The sequence below is a fragment of the Saccopteryx leptura genome, chromosome 8 (assembly GCF_036850995.1).
Source record: "Saccopteryx leptura isolate mSacLep1 chromosome 8, mSacLep1_pri_phased_curated, whole genome shotgun sequence".
In the NCBI taxonomy this organism is placed as follows: Eukaryota; Metazoa; Chordata; class Mammalia; order Chiroptera; family Emballonuridae; genus Saccopteryx; species Saccopteryx leptura.
Window position 1 is genome coordinate 51317704 of NC_089510.1, and position 17297 is coordinate 51335000.

At 39.5% G+C, this 17297-nt stretch overlaps 1 protein-coding gene across 2 annotated transcripts in view; it reads left to right on the top strand.

Moving 5' to 3' along the window:
• The first annotated feature begins 9231 nt into the window (after positions 1-9231).
• Positions 9232-17297, top strand: part of CASR (calcium sensing receptor) — a 102514-nt gene continuing 94448 nt past the window's right edge. The window contains exon 1 of one of the 2 annotated variants that reach the window (XM_066347247.1): positions 9232-9318. The gene's annotated coding sequence lies outside the window, so the exon portion shown is untranslated. Of the gene's footprint in view, positions 9319-9800; positions 10010-17297 lie in introns of those variants that run through there. The other variant, XM_066347246.1, reaches the window with a different exon arrangement.

Here is a 17297-nt window from a genome sequence, read left to right on the forward strand (position 1 = left end):
GTATAAAATTTTCAAACTTTTAATAAATATTGATCAAGTTATTTGTATTTCCATCAATATTGATGGGAATCCCAGCTTTTCTGTACAAGGGAAGCCCTCTGTTAAGTTCTGCTTATTCTCTGAAGAGAGATGTTAAGAATAACAAGTATTTTTAGAAGCTACGTTATTAGATACTGGTAGATAATGCCTAATTGCCTTCCAACTAGGCTATGCCATTTGAGCTCACATATCAACCATGTATGAAAATAGTGATTCCTGTATACTGTCTGAAACCATGTGTACTAAAAAACTTAAAATAACTCTTTTTTGGTCAATCTGATGATCAAAATATCTTATTATTTTAGTTTACATTCCCACAACTGCTAGAGAGACTAAACATCTTTTCATGTTACTAGCTATTTATATTTTTTTCATCTGTGAATGACCTGTTCACATACCTTGTTCATTATTCTAGCAGATGGTTCATATTTTAGTTAATGAGTTGTAGAAGTCTTCTACAGATGACTAAATTATATTGCCTATTATGTATACTGATAATATTTTCTCCCTGTCCTTTTTGTCTTTAATGCCTTTCATTTTACAGAAAATTTTAATTTGTACATAGTCAGATCCATCTGCCTTTCCCTTTTGGTAACTGCTTTTTATCTAGCTTAGGAGGGTGTTACCTATTCCAAGATGACAAAAATATACTTAAAAGTTTTATTCAAATAATTTTGGTTTTTATTTTTTTAATGTTTATTTTATTGATTTTAGAGAAAGGAAGGGAGAGAGTGAGAGAGAAAGAGAAACAGAACATCAATCTGTTCCTGTATGACCACAAGTCAGGGATCAAACCGGCAAACTTTGCTTTGGGACAATGCTCTAACCAACCAAGTTATCTGGCCAGGGCAATAATTTTGTTTTTTAAATTGGCTATTGAATCAATATGGAATTTAGTTTTGAATATGTTATGAAGTATGATATTATTTTATTCCCTCCCCCCCAAAAGGAACAATTGTTCACTTATCACAAACTAAATCCATAGTTTTTTGGGACCTAGTTTTACAGTCTCTAATTATTAGCTTCATAATAGCTTTTGTTTTGCTAGAGCTAGTCACTCTTTGATATTTTTTCTATTTTAAATTTTTATTGGTTTTTCTTGTATACTTACTTTTGTAGATGAATTTTAGAATCATCTTGAAGAAAATTATTTTTTAAAATATTTTATTTACTAATTTATGGGGTAAGGGCAGACAAAGAGTAGTTGCTTCATTCTAGCTATCCATTGGTTGCTTGCCTTATGTACCTTAACCTGGCAAGCTCTGGGTTTCAAACTGGCATCCTCAGTATTACAGGTTGGCATTCTATCCACTGTGCCACCACAGGTCAGAATTGAAAAGAATTATTTTTAAAACAATTTTTCATTGAGATTACACTAAATTTATACATTAATTTGGTGATAAATAATTCCTTGGTAATGATATTAAATCTTTCTATGTATAAAATGGCATTATTCTTCATTTACTTATTTATTTGGACTACTTTTCTATTTCTTCTCTTTTATTGACCTCTTCAAATATTATAGTTTGTCTTGATTACATTTTAATAACAGTTTTATTGAAATGCAATTTACATATCATAAAGTTCATCCTTTTAAAATGTATATAATTCAGCCTGACCAGGCGGTGGTGCAGTGGATAGAACGTCGGACTGGGATGCTAGAGGACCTGGGTTCAAGACCCCGAGGTCGCCAGCTTGAGTGCGGGCTCATCTGGTTTGAGGAAAAGCCCACCAGCTTGAACCCAAGGTCGCTGGCTCCAGCAAGGGGTTACTCAGTCTGCTGAAGGCCCGCGGTCAAGGCACATATGAGAAAGCAATCAATGAACAACTAAGGTGTTGCAACGCGCAATGAAAAACTAATAATTGATGCTTCTCATTTCTCTCCGTTCCTGTCTGTCTGTCCCTGTCTATCCCTCTCTCTGACTCACTCTCTGTCTCTGTAAAAAATAAATAAATAAATAAAAATTAAAAAAAAAAGTTTAAAATGTATATAATTCAGTGGTATTTAGTATCTTATTATAGTTGTATACTGATCACTAACTACTATCTAATTCCAGAATATTTTTGTCACTCCTTGTAGAAACTCCATACCTATTAACAGTCACTCTCCATTCTTTTCCTCCCCTAAACCCTGGCAGCTACTAATTTACTTTCTGTTTCTGTGAATTTACCTATTCTGGACATTTGCATATACTGTATGTTGAATCATACAATTTGTGGTAGTTGATATCTAGCTTCTTTCACTTAGCATAACAATTTTCATGTTCACTGATGTAGCATGTTATCAGAACTATACTCCCTTTTATGGCCAAATAACATTTCATTATGTGGATATACCACATTTTGTTTATTCATTCATCAGTTGTTGGACATTTGCATTGTTTCCATTTTTGGTTATTATGATAATGCTGCTATGAATGTTGGTGTACAAGTTTTGAGTGGACATATGTTTTCAATTCTCTTAAGTATATACCTAGGATATAGGTATATATACTTACACCTACATATACCTGGAATTACTGGATTATGTGATAACTCGATAACATTTTGAGGAACTGCCAAACTGTTTTACATGATTTTACCTTCTCACTAGCAATTTTTTGAGGATTCAATTTCTCCATCTCCTCAATACTTGTTACTATCGTTTTTATTATAGCCATCTTAGTGTATATGAAATTGACATATTAGGTTGTATCTCATTGTGATTTTGATTTGCATTTTCCAGATGACTAATGATATTGAACATCTTTTCACATGCTTTTTGACCATTTATTCCTATGTTTTCTTCTAAGAGCTTTATAGTTTTAGCTCTTTTTTAATGTTTATTTTATTGATTTTAGAGAAAGAAATGGAGAAAGTGATAGAGAAAGAGAAACAGAACATCAATCTGTTCCTGTATGACCACAGTCATGGATCAAACAGGCAAACTATGCTTTAGGACAATGCTCTAACCAACCGAGCTATATTTAGGTCTATGATCTCTTTAAAGTTAATTTTTGTGTGTAGCACATGGCCAGTGGTGGAATTCAGATGGTTCACACCAGTTCGGCAGAACCAATACCTAATTTTTTGTTGAGTTCAGCAAAGCAGTTGTTAAAATGGCACTTGTAATCAGCGTTCTCTCTAAGGTGTGTACCTGGGTAGCCACCCAATGTGGAAATCATAGATTTACACTCCTTACTCTTTTTATAATGTTTATCTGTGCAATAGCATATTCTATGTGCTCGTAGTAATGTTCATTCCATCCATAGGTGAAAAAAATTGTGAGGATGCCAATCAAGATACAATATGAAAATATTTTAAATAACAGTTTTATTGGTTTTGGCAGGTATTATTTAATATTTTTTCATTAATATTTTAGAACTCTTTCTTATAACAATCTAATTTTGTATACCTCCTTTATTATTCTCATTTAAGTATTAAGTGCAAGAAATAATAAACTACCTTTGGCATATCATTTTTTTATATTTAATATGGTCATTAGGGCAGAGAACCAACTATTCTATCATTTAAATCCCACCACTAAGAACAAGTACTTATTTTGCTAAATTTATTGCTAGTATTTCCTTGTTTTGATACTGTGGTAAAAGGAATTTTTTCTTAATTTCATTTTCAGATTTTTCTTTTTTTTTTTTTTTTTATTCAGTGAGAGGAAAGGAGGCAGAGACAAACTCCCACATGTGCCTTGATGGGAATCCAACCAACAAGCCCACTAGGGGGGGTGATGCTCTGCCCATGTGGGGCCACAGTTGCTTGGCAGCCGAGCTATTTAGTGGCTAAGGCGGAGGCCATGGAGCCATCCTTAGCACCAGGGGTCAACTCACTCCAATTGAGCCGTGGTTGCAGAAAGGGAAGAGAGAGAGAGAGAGGAGTGAGAAGGGGAGAGGTGGAGAAGCAGGTGGAGAAGCAGATAGGAGCTTCTCCTGTGTGTCCTGACTGGGAATTGAACCCAGGACATTCACATGCTGGGCCGATGCTCTACCACTGAGCCAACCAGCTAGGGCTCAGAGTTTTCATTGTTTGTGTATAATAGAATCACACTTGATTTTGTATATTAATCATATATTCTGCAACCTTGCTGAACTCATTTATTTATTCTTATAATTTTTGTAGATTTTGTAATATCTTCTGTATATAAAACTATGCCATGAAGATAGTTTTACTTTTTTCTTCCCAATCTGTATGCTTTTTATTTCTTTTCCTAGCCTAACTGCCCTCCCTATAACCTCCAGAACAATGTTGAATAGAAGTAGTGAGAGCAGACATACTTGTCTTGTTACTTATCTGAAGGAGAAAACATCCAGTCTTTCATATTCATATGGATTTTTCAAAGATGCCCTTCATCAGGTGGAGGAAAATCTCTTTATTCCTAGTTTGTTTAGTGTTTTTATCTTCATGAAAGGGTGCCGTATTTTGTCAAAAACTTTTCCTGCATCTACTGAGATGACCATGTGGTTTTTGTCCTTTATTTTATTAATATATTACAATAATTCATTTTTAGATGTTAAACCAACCTTGCACTACTCGAGTAAATTAATTGGTCATTGTAGATAATTCTTTCTCTATGTTGCTGCTGGATTTGGCTTGCTAATATTTTGTTGAGGATTTTTGTTTCTATATTCATAAGAAATATTGGCCTATAATGTTCTTTACTTGTGATATCTATGAATGGTTTTGGTAACAAAGTAATACTGGCTTCATAGAAGGAATTGGGAAGTGTTTCCTTTTCTTCTATGTTTGGGGAGAATTTCTAAAAAGTTGGTGTTAATTTTTTTTAAATGTTCGGTATAATTCATCTGTGAAGCTATTGGGGCCTAGACATTTCTTTGTAGGAAGTTATTTTATTACTAATCCAACCTCTTTACTTATTATAGGTCCATTCCAATTATTTATTTCCTTTTTTAAATTTTATTTAGAAAATTAAATTTAACAAGGTGACATTGATCAATAAGAGAATATAGGTTTCAGGTAAATGTTTCTATAGTATTTGAACTGTTGATTATGTTGTGTGCCCAACACCTACAGTCAATTCATTTTCTGTCCTTTTGATCTAGTAATTCTACTCCTTTATATTGCTCAACAGAAATGCAAGCACACATACACCAGGAAACACATAAAGAAACATTTATGATAACATAATTCATAACAGCTTAAGACTAAAAGCAATTCAAATGCCAGTCAAAAGTAAATAGATCAATAAACTAATACTTGTCACAAATTGGAATATTATATAGCAAATAAAAGGAATAAACTACTGCACGATATGGTTGAATCTTAAAATTGTCGAATGAAAGAAGTTAGACATCAAAGAGTATTTATTGAATGACTCTATTAATTCACACATAAGTAATCCATGATGTTAAAGTCAGGATAGTGATAACTCTCTGGGTTTTTAATAGAATGGAAAGGGTATGAATGCTGGTCAAACTGTAGATCTTTCTAAGCATATGTTATACTTCAATGAAAGTAGTTAATTAAAACAAAAAGAATAGGCTCCATTTGAGTTTTTAACAGTATCCTGAGAGGAGTTAGAATAAAACAATGAAACGAGCTACAGGTCAGAGTGTGACCAAACCCTACAGTAATAAAGTAGATGACTGGGGACCCAGAGGAAAGTCAGCGGACAACAAGTTCACAGTAGCTGAATTCCCTAAGTGTTTTAAAGAACAGTGTATTTAATATTCATTTTAAGTTGTTTTCTGTGCTATGAGTTGTTCTAAACTCTCTGTGACCCCAATTACATCCTCCAATTTATTGCTCTCAAACCATCAAAAAAATTTACAACACCCTAAAAAATAAAAAAGCAGAATAAAGGAATAGTGAAAAAGAGTGAAAAGGGCTATGCTACTAGGGGATAGACATCCCACAGGAATGCCTCTTTGAAAAAGTAACACTTAAATAAAGGGGGGGGGGAGAAGACAGAGTATTCCACACTGAGAAAAGTTAACACAGAGACTCCCAGGCAGGATACGCTGGGCGCATTTAAAAACCAGCAAGAAAACAGAGTGTGTGAAGCCAGGAGAGATTGTAGGAGACGACATCAGAGAAATAGCCAGGAGCCAGATAATGCTGGCCTCGATGAGCCATGGATTTTACTGAATCAGACAGAAAGTTATTACAGTCAGAGTTTTGAGCAGAGAAATGACATAATTCAAGTTGTTTGAAATGTATCACTTCAGTTTCTGTGGAAAGAATATAGAGCGGCAGAAACAGTAAGAGAGAGATGATGCTGGCTTGGATGAAGCCGCTAGTGGTGGAGGTGGGGAAAAGAGGTTGATTCTGGCTGTATTTGAAAACTAGAAGCAGCAAGACTTTGCAGGTGGGTTGAATATGGCGTGCAAAAGAAACTTTCTAACCCAAGGAGCTGTCTGACAATCGCATGAGCTTTCCCTAGGTGCACTTATTCTAGCAGAGGCAGTTACTCCATTAGGGGGTTCTTTTCTCTCTAACTTACTTGCCAAATAAGGTCATAAGAGCATTTCTATCCTCAGGTGACCTCTAAGATATCACGCACATAGCAAATACTTGGATTTTAAGGAAGTCAGGAAGTGGTTCTATACTTCGTAAATTTTTAGGCTAAATAGTTACAAAGTAAATTTTCTATACCAAAATAACTTTTTCACTGCTGCTTACCTTTTCCATCACACATGCATTTTTATACTAGTCAAAATGGTTAAAATGAACAGCAAAGGCAGCTGCTTTGGGGTAAGCAGACACCACACAAAGAAACCTGGGAGTGGGGAATGCTGATGTGTGAAAGAAAGGAGGAGCAGCTCCATCCTTTCTGCCATTGGGCATGGTTAGGAATAGAGGCTACACCAGGCACAAGTGTAATTGTAGATTAAATGATTGAATTGTAAGCAAACACCCTAAAATTTTCTAATCCTCCTCCCTCCCCTCCCAAAATGTTGTCTGTTTCAAAGCCATTGCTTTGTGGGTAATCAACTAGTGGTCCATAAACTATGCAGTTGTCACAGTGGTGCAGCCATTACTCAAAGCTCACTTGGGACTCTTCTTTGGGGTTTTTTCCTTGAAGGGAGCTAATGAAACTTACTCCAAAATCCAGTCTCTCGAGTGGTCAGGTCCCTGGAAAGCTCACTGGAACCTCAAATTCTTTTTGCTGGAAGTAACTTTAGAGCTTCTAGCCTACCTGGTGTTTGACTTCCCTTGACTTCATTAGTATTAAGCAGGTATCTAACCCCTAAGTCAAACCCTGAAGTAAAGAGAATGTGGTTAACACCCTCAAGGCAGCCCACACATCTTCTCAGACAGCTCTGATTGTCAGAAATTCTCATTTATTTCTAACTGAAACCTGCCTCACCATACCTTCCCTCCGCAGGTCAAAATGAAGTAAGGGGCAGGTGTAAGCATCTGCGTACCACTTCCACTACTTTGTCATTTTTATTTTATCAAAATCAAATATCACTGGTCCTATTGGTTTTTAATGTCTTTCTTTCAAATTATCCAGTTTTCATGGATAAGTTTTACCTTAAATGGAAACTGTATCACCTTGTATGTGGAAAACCTGTATCAATTGGAACCTGACAGCATAGAGACTAATATCAGAAAGAAGAGAAAGTGATGGTATTAAATTCTACTTAGGAAGTGTTGACTAACAAAGGTGTTGAGCCTGAGGCAGTCTCTCCCTTTGCTAAAACAGGAGCTTAGCAAATGTTGAGAGGTGTAGCGATCAGGTACCACAAAATAATACTCCTACCTTGACATAATCATAGGTTCAAGAGAACTTAAAGGGGCATATGCTATTTTCACTATGTGATCTGTTATTTAACCTCACTCTCTGTGTACCACTCAAAAGCATCTCCTATACCTTTAGTGGGAGACACGCACATTGGCGAAATGATCAGCACCTTGGATATGACCAAGCTGATCAGATCAAGGTCATGGTCCTTCTACCTCCTACCTGCTAGCTCCTATACACCTTAACCACTGTAAACTTCATTTCTTCATCTTTAAAATGGGACTAATATTAGCTCTTTCGAGTGATGTTTTCTTAAAGACATTTGAATATTATGCTGAATATTGAAGAGTATAAATTCAGTCTAAAACTTCAACAACATTCAGCTTTGGGGCTCAGTTAATTCGGCCTTGAGGCACTGACCAGGCTGTGCTTGTAGCCAACTAAAATCTGTAAGTTATTTTGACATGCACTGCTATTGAACCAAATCCCCATTGTGAACTTGTGTTGCTGGGTGTTTGGGTCTGGAGGGAGTACTTGGTGTTCATTCTTATTAACTAGATTCGCCCCTTCCCTTTAACGTGGTGCTTGAATATTTTGTTCAATGCCTTCTCCTACTCTGCATTTGAGGAGAAGGGAGTCAAATGGACAGAACTGGGCTATGATGAGGATGTGTTTGAGACTCCAGATAGGAGTCTGCATTCCTTTGAAATAAGAAAATGGAAACTTTTTGCTGAGTATCCACTATGTTTCAAGCACTTTCCTCTAACATTTCATTTAATAATGCAAGATAGGTGTGATCCCTATTTTACAAAGAAATCTGCATTTTATTTGAAGTTAAGCATACTAACTGCAATTTCTTTACTTTGTTGGTTTAATATTATTTTGTTAACACTTTATCCACTTTATCTCATTGCTTCATATTTTTCTCTTTTTTTCCTTTATAAATAAATGCTCTTTCCTTGTCCTAAAAACATTTTGAGACACTCTTGCCTTGATGTTTATCATTCTAACGGTTGTATAATAACCCTGAATTACCCTACCTTAATTGATTTAACGAATATTATATTGTTGACAGCTTGGCTTTGTTTGCTTTTTGTGGTTTTTAAAATTATTATTTTCTGTAATAAATGATCCTGTTACAGACATCTGTACAAGTATTATTTTGTTCTGGAAATTTCCCCAAGAATGGAATTACAACATCAAAGGGGATGTGGTTCTTTATAGAGACTATCAAATTGCTAACCCAAAGAAGTGTGTGATATTTGAGGGTAAAAAGAAAATTCTGGTTTTCTACAAAAGAAATTAATTTTCCACTCATTCGTAAAATATTTGAGCGCCTGATAGGTGGCGGGCGCCATGCCAGGGGCCGGGGACCGGAATGGGCAAGGTAGGATGGGTGCGGGTCTTGACGGAGGTCAAGGTCGGTCTGGTAGAGGAAACCACGCGCGCTCCGGGCGCCAGCTTCTAGCCAGGGAATCCCGCGCGCCCTCCAAGCAGAAGAGTGGAAGCAGGGAGCTGTTTGCGAGTACCGAGAAGGTCTCGCGGCGTAGACAGCTCTCGACCTGAGTCTTGCAGAATGAGTAAGAGCTTTGGCACGGGGTTTATATTTATTTTACTGTGACTCTCTGGCCTTCCATCAGAAAAAAAAAAAAAATTCCCACTCTTGGCACAGAGAACGTTGGCGGAGCCGTAAGCCCCCAACGTCGTAAGCCTCATTCCATCTCTAAGGAGGAGGAAGGAAGGGAGTTTCTTCCACCGCGGGTGCAGGGTCCGGGGGCCGGGAACTCGGAGCGGCAGGCAGAGGACCCCAGCGCGGGGCCGCGAGTCACCGAGGACCAGACTCGACGCGTGGCCCTCGGGAAGGGAGACGCGCCCTCGGCGCCGGGCTCCAGGGGAGGCAGTCTGCCCAGCTCGAGCGGGTTTGGGAAGACGGTGAGGGAACCGGGGCTGCCCGAGGTACAGGGTTAGAGAGCCTCCCCGGAGCGGGCCCCGGAGGGAGCAGGGTTCGGCAGGCGCGGACCCCGGAGGGGCAGGCGGGCGGGGAGCGGGAGAGGGGCGGAGCTCCGCGCCCAGGGCCGCGGCCGCTGCCAGAGGGTCTGCGGGGGCTGCCGTGGCCAGACCCGAGGGCGGGCGCCTCTTCGGTACGTGACCTTGGAATCGGGAGCGGGACCCGTGCGCCGTCCTAGCTCAGCTGCGAGCCCATCCTGGTGGAAATCCACAGCCGACGGGCAGGAGCTACCCCTGCTTGTTGAGCCCGGGCCGGGGCGCCAGGTAGGACCAAGGACCGCGAGGAGGGCGGGCAGAAAGCGCCCCAATGAGGGAGGGGCAGTGGCGGGTCTGGGGGCTGTGGGCTTGGGGCCAAACCAAGGGCGCAGGCCCGAGCCGCTCAGTCCTGGGAGTCTGGGTGCCCGCCATAGGGCAAGTCCAGTTACAAGAGCGAAAGCGCCCTGGGCGCAGGACTGGACGGCTCAGTTACCCCCAGAAGGGGCTGTGGGTCGCCCTCGCGGATGAACTGGAGTCCGCCGTGCGTAATGCCTTGTCCCTGGGCCTTGTTTGTTCTGCCTGTGTGTAGCTCTGTCACAAAGAACACCCCTTTCGTATGTGAGTGTTAACAAGGGAACAGGCGGTTTTCTAGTGTAGATGGAATCGAAAGCCGCGGCTTCAGCACCCATCCTGCTGGGTCACAAGCCCTCCTGGAGGATGCTGGGCCCAAGCCTCCATTTACCTTAGAGACCTTGCCTCGGTGGCACCAAATTAAGGTTTCAGCTCCTGGTCCTGATCACCAGCCGGTCTATTCCTTGGGGAGTTAAAAAAAAAAAAAGTGCCAAATTGCTAGAGTCTTACTGTTTTTAACACTATAGTTTCAAGAGATAACACATGCACATGATTTTAAAAATCAAACAATACAAAAGTTTATCTTCTAGAGTAATGCCTGCACTAGCATTTGTGTTTATACCTCCCTTGTTTTATTTATACCTCCCTTGTTTTATTTATACCTCCCTTGTTTTTCACCATATTCTTCCCTATTCTTCTTATTCTGTCCCCTCCTTCTGATTTTGCGTCCCATCTCCTGCCTAGTGAAAGTACCAGAAGAAAATGATGTTGTCACTCCCACTGCCAGCCTCCCTTAGTTTCCAGTGCTCCCTGTGGGCACTGCCCCTGCTGTCTTCAAAGTCTTTCACTTGCTTGGCCCTTGGGGTAGGAGCCCACCCCTGAGAGGACATTTCATTTATTTGCTTCAGCTCTCCCAGTGAGTCGAAGACAGCAGCATTGGGGAAGAGTCCGTGAAGAGTTCTTTACAACCTGTTCTTTCCCTTAAACTAGACTTTCCAAGAGCAAGATAAGTAGAGGCTGATAGTAAGGGGGTTCAATGAAGGATATTTCCTAAAAGCTCTCTCGGTTTTCAGAAACTAACACCTCGCTAGCTCCGATTCCTGAAAGCAGAACTCCACCAGTTAAGTCTTTCCTTTGCCCTCTCCTCTCCCCACAGGACCAACAGACCTGCATGGGATTTTTCCTCTGTAAGAACTCAGAGGGTGGAGGTTTCATGTCTGTGAAAGGAAGTGAGGGGGGAAGTTGTAGAGGCAGGAGGACGAGGCCAAGACCCCTGAATGGAGAAAAATACTGGGGCTCTGGGCCTTTCATTCAGAAACAACCTCCAGATAATTTTGTAAGAGACCACATAGGTGGCTTACTTCTTGCCAACCACCAGCGCAATTAACTCTTTTCCAAGGCTTTGTCTATGCAAGGCCAAAACATTTTGAGAAGTAGAAAAAAGTCAGCAAAAAAAACCATTTTTAGCTATAAGACAAAAGTTTTTAAAATTATTTTTACTGAATTAAAAGGTTTTTTTAGGAGTTGTGTAAAGTGTCTAAAATAACCTAATGGCTATTCCGGACACTACGTTTTATTTTTTTATGTTGCATGACCTTGACTTGGATCCCAAATAAGTCAAAATATACAGATTGATTAGAAGCTGCCATTTCCAAGAAGCCTTTTGGATTGGGGAGTTAGGAGAGGAGAAGAATAGAAAATAAGAACAGAGACTTGTGGTAGGGTAGGGAAATAATAAAAAGGAATGGATTGAGTATCTGCTTGGGTTTGGTATGGAATTGAATATAATCAAAGGAATAGGGAAATGAGTAAAAGATGAAGGAATTCAAAATATTTATAGAGTGCCTGGCTATGTGCCAGTTACTGGTGGGGAAAAAAAAAAAAGGTAATTGTGGCCCTGGCCGGTTTGCTCAGTGGTAGAGCATGGGCCGAGTGTGGAGGTCCCAGGTTTGATTCCTGGTCAGGGCACACAGAAGAAATGACCATCTGCCTCTTCATTCTTCCCCCTCCACTCTCCCTCTCTCTCTTCCCCTCGCACAGCCATGGCTCGATTGGTTCAAGCACATTGGGGGGGGGGGATGCTGAGGATGGCTCAGTGGAGCCTCCTTTTCAGGTACTAAAAATAGCTCGGTTGGGAGCACGACCCAGATGGGCAGAGCATCGGCCCCAGACCAGGGTTTCGCGGTGGATCCCAGTCCTGGTGCAAGCGGGAGTCTGTTTCTCTATCTCCCCTCCTTTCACTTGGAAAAGAAGAAGAAGAAAAAAAAAAGTAAATGGAACAAGGCAAGTCCTTGATCTCCTGAAGCTTACAGATGCTTTGGGGAGGAAACCATAAAAATAACTATTGAAAATGCAATTATGAATTAACATAAACTCTCTAAAGGAAAGAAAGTTCTTTAAGGGTGTACACAGATTGCACTGCAAGACCAAGGAAGGCTTTCTCAAGGAGGTTTCTCTTGAGCTGATTGATATTCAAGGGTAGGTGGGAATGTTGGGGATATATACGGACAACAATGTATAGTTAGGAATTGCATTTGGCTGCTCTGAATCCAGAAGTCTGTCTTCCATGTGATGTTTGCCATATAGCATGTGTACACACGTAGAGTTGGCATTTCTGGAACTTGGGGAAAGAATGCTTTGTTATCACAGCATCATTTATCCTATCTTGAGTTGGTCATGGTTTTCCATTGCTGTTATTCTTGCTTTTAAATTAAAAATTTAAATTAATTTTATTCTTATCACTTAATTTTATTGTGCTCAAAACAATATGTGCATTGTGGTTCAAATGTGAATGATCCATATTCTCATTCCTAAAGTAAATACATATGTAACTGCCATCCCAGACTTGGGTTGTTCAGAGACATTTTGTTATGCCTGAGTACCTCCCCAGGTAAAAACAAGTGTAGCAGGTAGAATACAATATCTTCTCTCCATCCCTAAAGCTGCATGTACCTTTTCAGAGTTTCATATACAGTCCTAAGGGGGAAAAAAAACTAATTGCATTGATGGTCTAAGTAAAATTAATATAAAGTTTACAATGGGATGCTTTGAGAAGCAACATATTTTATGTGCAAATAAATATTTTCACTCATTCAACACTATTTACAGTAAATCTTCCAATGCCCAGCACTATGTAAGATGCTATGGGTAAAATGGATTAGTAAGACACATTCTCGACATTTAAGGAATTCATAGAAGTCTAAGAGGTGTGAGTCATACTTATCTATGCAAGGATAGGAAAGGATTGTGGTTGCTATAATTAGGGTACAGTGATGCACAGAGAGGGGAGTGGTCATCTCTACCAAGGGAAGGAGGGGTTGAGAAAAGCTTCATGGAAGAATTAACACTTGAGTTCAGTCTTGAAAGATGAGACTTTCCACAAGACAAAGAGGAAAGGGCGTTATACAATTATAGAAGAGGAATTAATGTGAAAAAAAGAAAAAAAAAAAGCAAAGGCATAAGGTCCGGGATCTTCAAGTGAGTCAAATAACTGAAGCATAAGGAACAAAGAGGGGTTCATTAAGAGATCAGGCTGGAGTAGTGGGCACACCAGGTCACAGAGAACTTGCATGCCATCATATAGATAGCATGGTGGTTAAACTGTGCACTCAAAAGCCATATGTTCCCAGGTTTGAGTCATGGCTTGTCCACTTTCTAGCCGTGGAATCTTAAGTAACTTATATTCAATATATATATAATGGTCATGAAGGTGTTACCTCCTTCATTGGCTTGCTGCAAGAATTGAGATAAGTCATGTAGTAGCTGGCACAGATTATACACTCAGGTATTGTTGGTTATTATTTTCATAATTAATCCTAGGAATCACTGCAAGGTTTCAAGTAGAGGAGTGACTTAGTGAGTATTTTATTTAGAGCACAGTTGTTCTGGCTGCATGTGGATTCCACGTTAAAGGGAAATATATTTGGAGCAGAGAAACCGCTTGAAGAGATTATAACCATTCAGGTGATGGTGAAGATGGCATGAAAAATGGTGGCCATGGTAGTGGCCATGGAGAAAAGAAGATGAATGCTTGAGACATCTGCGAGGTAGACTCCACAGAATGCAGTTACTCATTAGGTGTGGGGAGTGGAATTCTGATCTGGCATCCTTTATTCTGTCATTCAAATGATCACAGGGTAGACAAAAGGAAGCCAGGAACCAAAAGGACTGAGGATCAGGTATCTGTAAAGTGCTTATGTGCAGAAGACTTAGTAATTAGTACCAAAACTCTGTTTTCTAATTGAGAATATCCCTTGACAACTTCTATGTCATAGAGTAAAATAGGACCAGGAAGACTTAGTTGATTCATAACAAATATGTATAATTTCTCTCTCTCTCTCTCTCTCTCTCTCTCTCTCTTCTCTCTCTCTCATCTCTGGGAGGCTTTTAGTTCAAAGTAAATTAACATTAGACTTCATCCATTCACCATGTCACTAAGTGGCACGTATAACCCTAATTCTTGCCTGGTAGTTTGGGTGGAACTCTTGCCTGAAACTAACCTGATTAAAGTTTTTCTCCTTTTTCATCATGTCCTTCCACAATCCAGTAAGCACAGGCTGAGATGCCTTTATTAAAGCCAGAAAGAATTAGAGGGTTTTTAGGTGGTCCCTATTTTATAGTGCAGAGTCGTCTTGATAACCATATCATCCATTCATAAAATGGAAAATAATCCAGACATGTGTGATAGTGTTTGCTGAAAAGTTGCCGGGAGGTTTATACCTATTTCTCCCAAATGTGGATCCTGGGAAATACTGATTGATTTTAGTACAGCTTGAATAACTGTATCATTCACCAAAGTCACAGAAATGAAAAGACATTATAATTAGGCCGGGCCAATGAGTGAGATGGCAAAATGTGAAGTGAGGAAAAAATAAGGTCTGCCTGTCCCATGGTCTGTTAGAGTTTGGATAAAAGTGGGCATTCCATGTTTGTGACCTTGGGCAACATATTTAAAACCTCTGAGCCTCAGTTTTTACTGGTGGATATTCTTTTGATACCTGTAAAACTGAGGTAATATTTCCTCCAAGGGGCGGTTGTGAGGGTTAAATGAGCTGTATGTAGAAAGTGGTTTACACAATGCCTGGCATAGGGTGAATATTTAACTGGCCTTTGTCTTTTGACTCAGCTGTCTCTGAAGTCTTTCCTTACACTGAAAAAGTAGGGAGAATGAAGATTTCTTGGGGTGAGTAACCTGAATTAATTGGCTTTTATGTGTTTCCCATCTATAATTGATTTTTCCCCCCTGGGAACCGGGGCAAAAACCTGTGTTTTTCCACCCTCAGGAAATGCTTCTGAGTGACGGATGGGGGCAAAAGTAATATAATATCCATGGAAAGGAAGCTAATTTTAGCAATTCTTCTTTCAACGTGTTTTTAACATAAACACCAGCAAAATTACGAACAATAGAAATATGGAGTGATTTGACATCTTTCTCCTGTGATTTTTGTTGGTATTCTAACAGGCATCTTGTTGGTTGTTTTTCATGTCAAAAGAAATAAGCAGGCTCAAAGAGATTGTAATGGTTCACCCAATAATCGTGAGCTCTTTGTCCGTAGGAAAAAAGTTTTGTTAGTAGAAGTTGATGGTTGAATGATTCATCCATAATAGTTACTCTAAATATTCCGTAATTTGACAAAAGCCTTCACTTTAGTTCAACAAGCATCAGTTGAGTTCCAGCTGCATACTAGGGATTGAGTTGGCACTGGGAACTCAGAGATGCCAGCTGTGGTATCCCAGATCTCCTGTTTGGTAGCCCTTGCAGAAGAGTGTGTTTAGGGAGAGGAGGTAGGTGCCTGCTGATTAAAGAGAGCCAGTGAGCAGGGACCCGTCAGGCCAGAGTTCTTTACTATAGCTTCAGACCCCGCCAGTCCACCAGATCCTGAGCTCCCTCAGGTCAGGATCCAGGTCTGCTCATCACTATGCCCCACATCCTTGCATGTGGGAGCCCTTTTGTACAAAGTGTTTGTCAACTGAGAGTTCAGGGGAAGAAAGGTAGTGAGGAGGACAAGTGGCCTTCTATTTCTGCACTCTCAAAATTGAAAATATCCCAAGTAAAGGTTTGCTCTATACAATTAGCCAATTTTCACCCTTATCTTTTGAGAAGCAGTGCTGTTAAAAGTCCGGGCTCTGGAATTAGAGAGCCTGGTCCTGTATCCCAGCTGTACAGCTTACTAGTTGTGTGTCTTTGGGCAAGTTATTTAACTTCTCTGTGCCCCCGTTTTCTTATCAATAAACTGAGGTTACTAATATTACCTACCAAGACTTAAATAAGCTAATATACATTGTTCAAGCTCATCAAGCACAGAAATACTATGTCTTATTCAGCAATGAAACCTCAGAATCCAGCATGGTGCCTGGTACAATGGAGAAGCTGAGTGAATAATAAAAAAAAATCTCGACATGTGGGCTGATATAGCACTTGATTGACAAAGCACTTTCCTATCATTAACTCACTTGATGCTCAGAACATCTCAGGAGATAAACGAGGGAGATAGCAAGGATAGGTTCCATCATCTTCATTTTACAAATGAGGAACCAGGGCACTGAAAGTTGGAGTGACTTGACAAAGAAAGCAGGACTATAAATGAGAGACCTGTCACTCTCTGGACTCCACTGATTCCTGGATCTAGGATCTTCCCGCTACCTGGCTGCCTCTTGATCTGATGCAGGCTTTGTGCAACTCAAAGGTTATTCACCAGCAAAACTGAACACACATAGCTTATTTAGCCTTCTGAAGAAATAAATACACCCTTACTAGATAGAATACCTTCTTACTGGAAATACACCCATATTGTAACTTCAAGTTAAAAGTTGAAGTCTAAAAAGTTTTATTTTTGGGGAGTGGGGAGAAAAGCAGAGGATATTTTATGGGAATGAGGAAGTTCTTTCTATGTGTGAAAGTAGCAGAGAATCCTGAAGGAAAATATTGACAGATTTTGTTTCATAAATATTTTTGAAATATTTATGTATAAAAATCACAATGAACTTATAAAGAAAATAAACTTTAAGAATTTGCAACAAATATGCCAAAGGTTAAAAGTTTCAATATCTAAAGAGCTCATAGAATTTAAGAGGATAAATATTAAGACCTTGGTTTAAAAAAAGTGGGCAAAATCAAATGAGGAGAAGCACATAGTTGGTGAACATATAAAATATTTTAACTTTACTTGAATAAAAAAAGTAAAGATTTTAAAATGATATATCAGTTTGCTTATCAAGAATATTA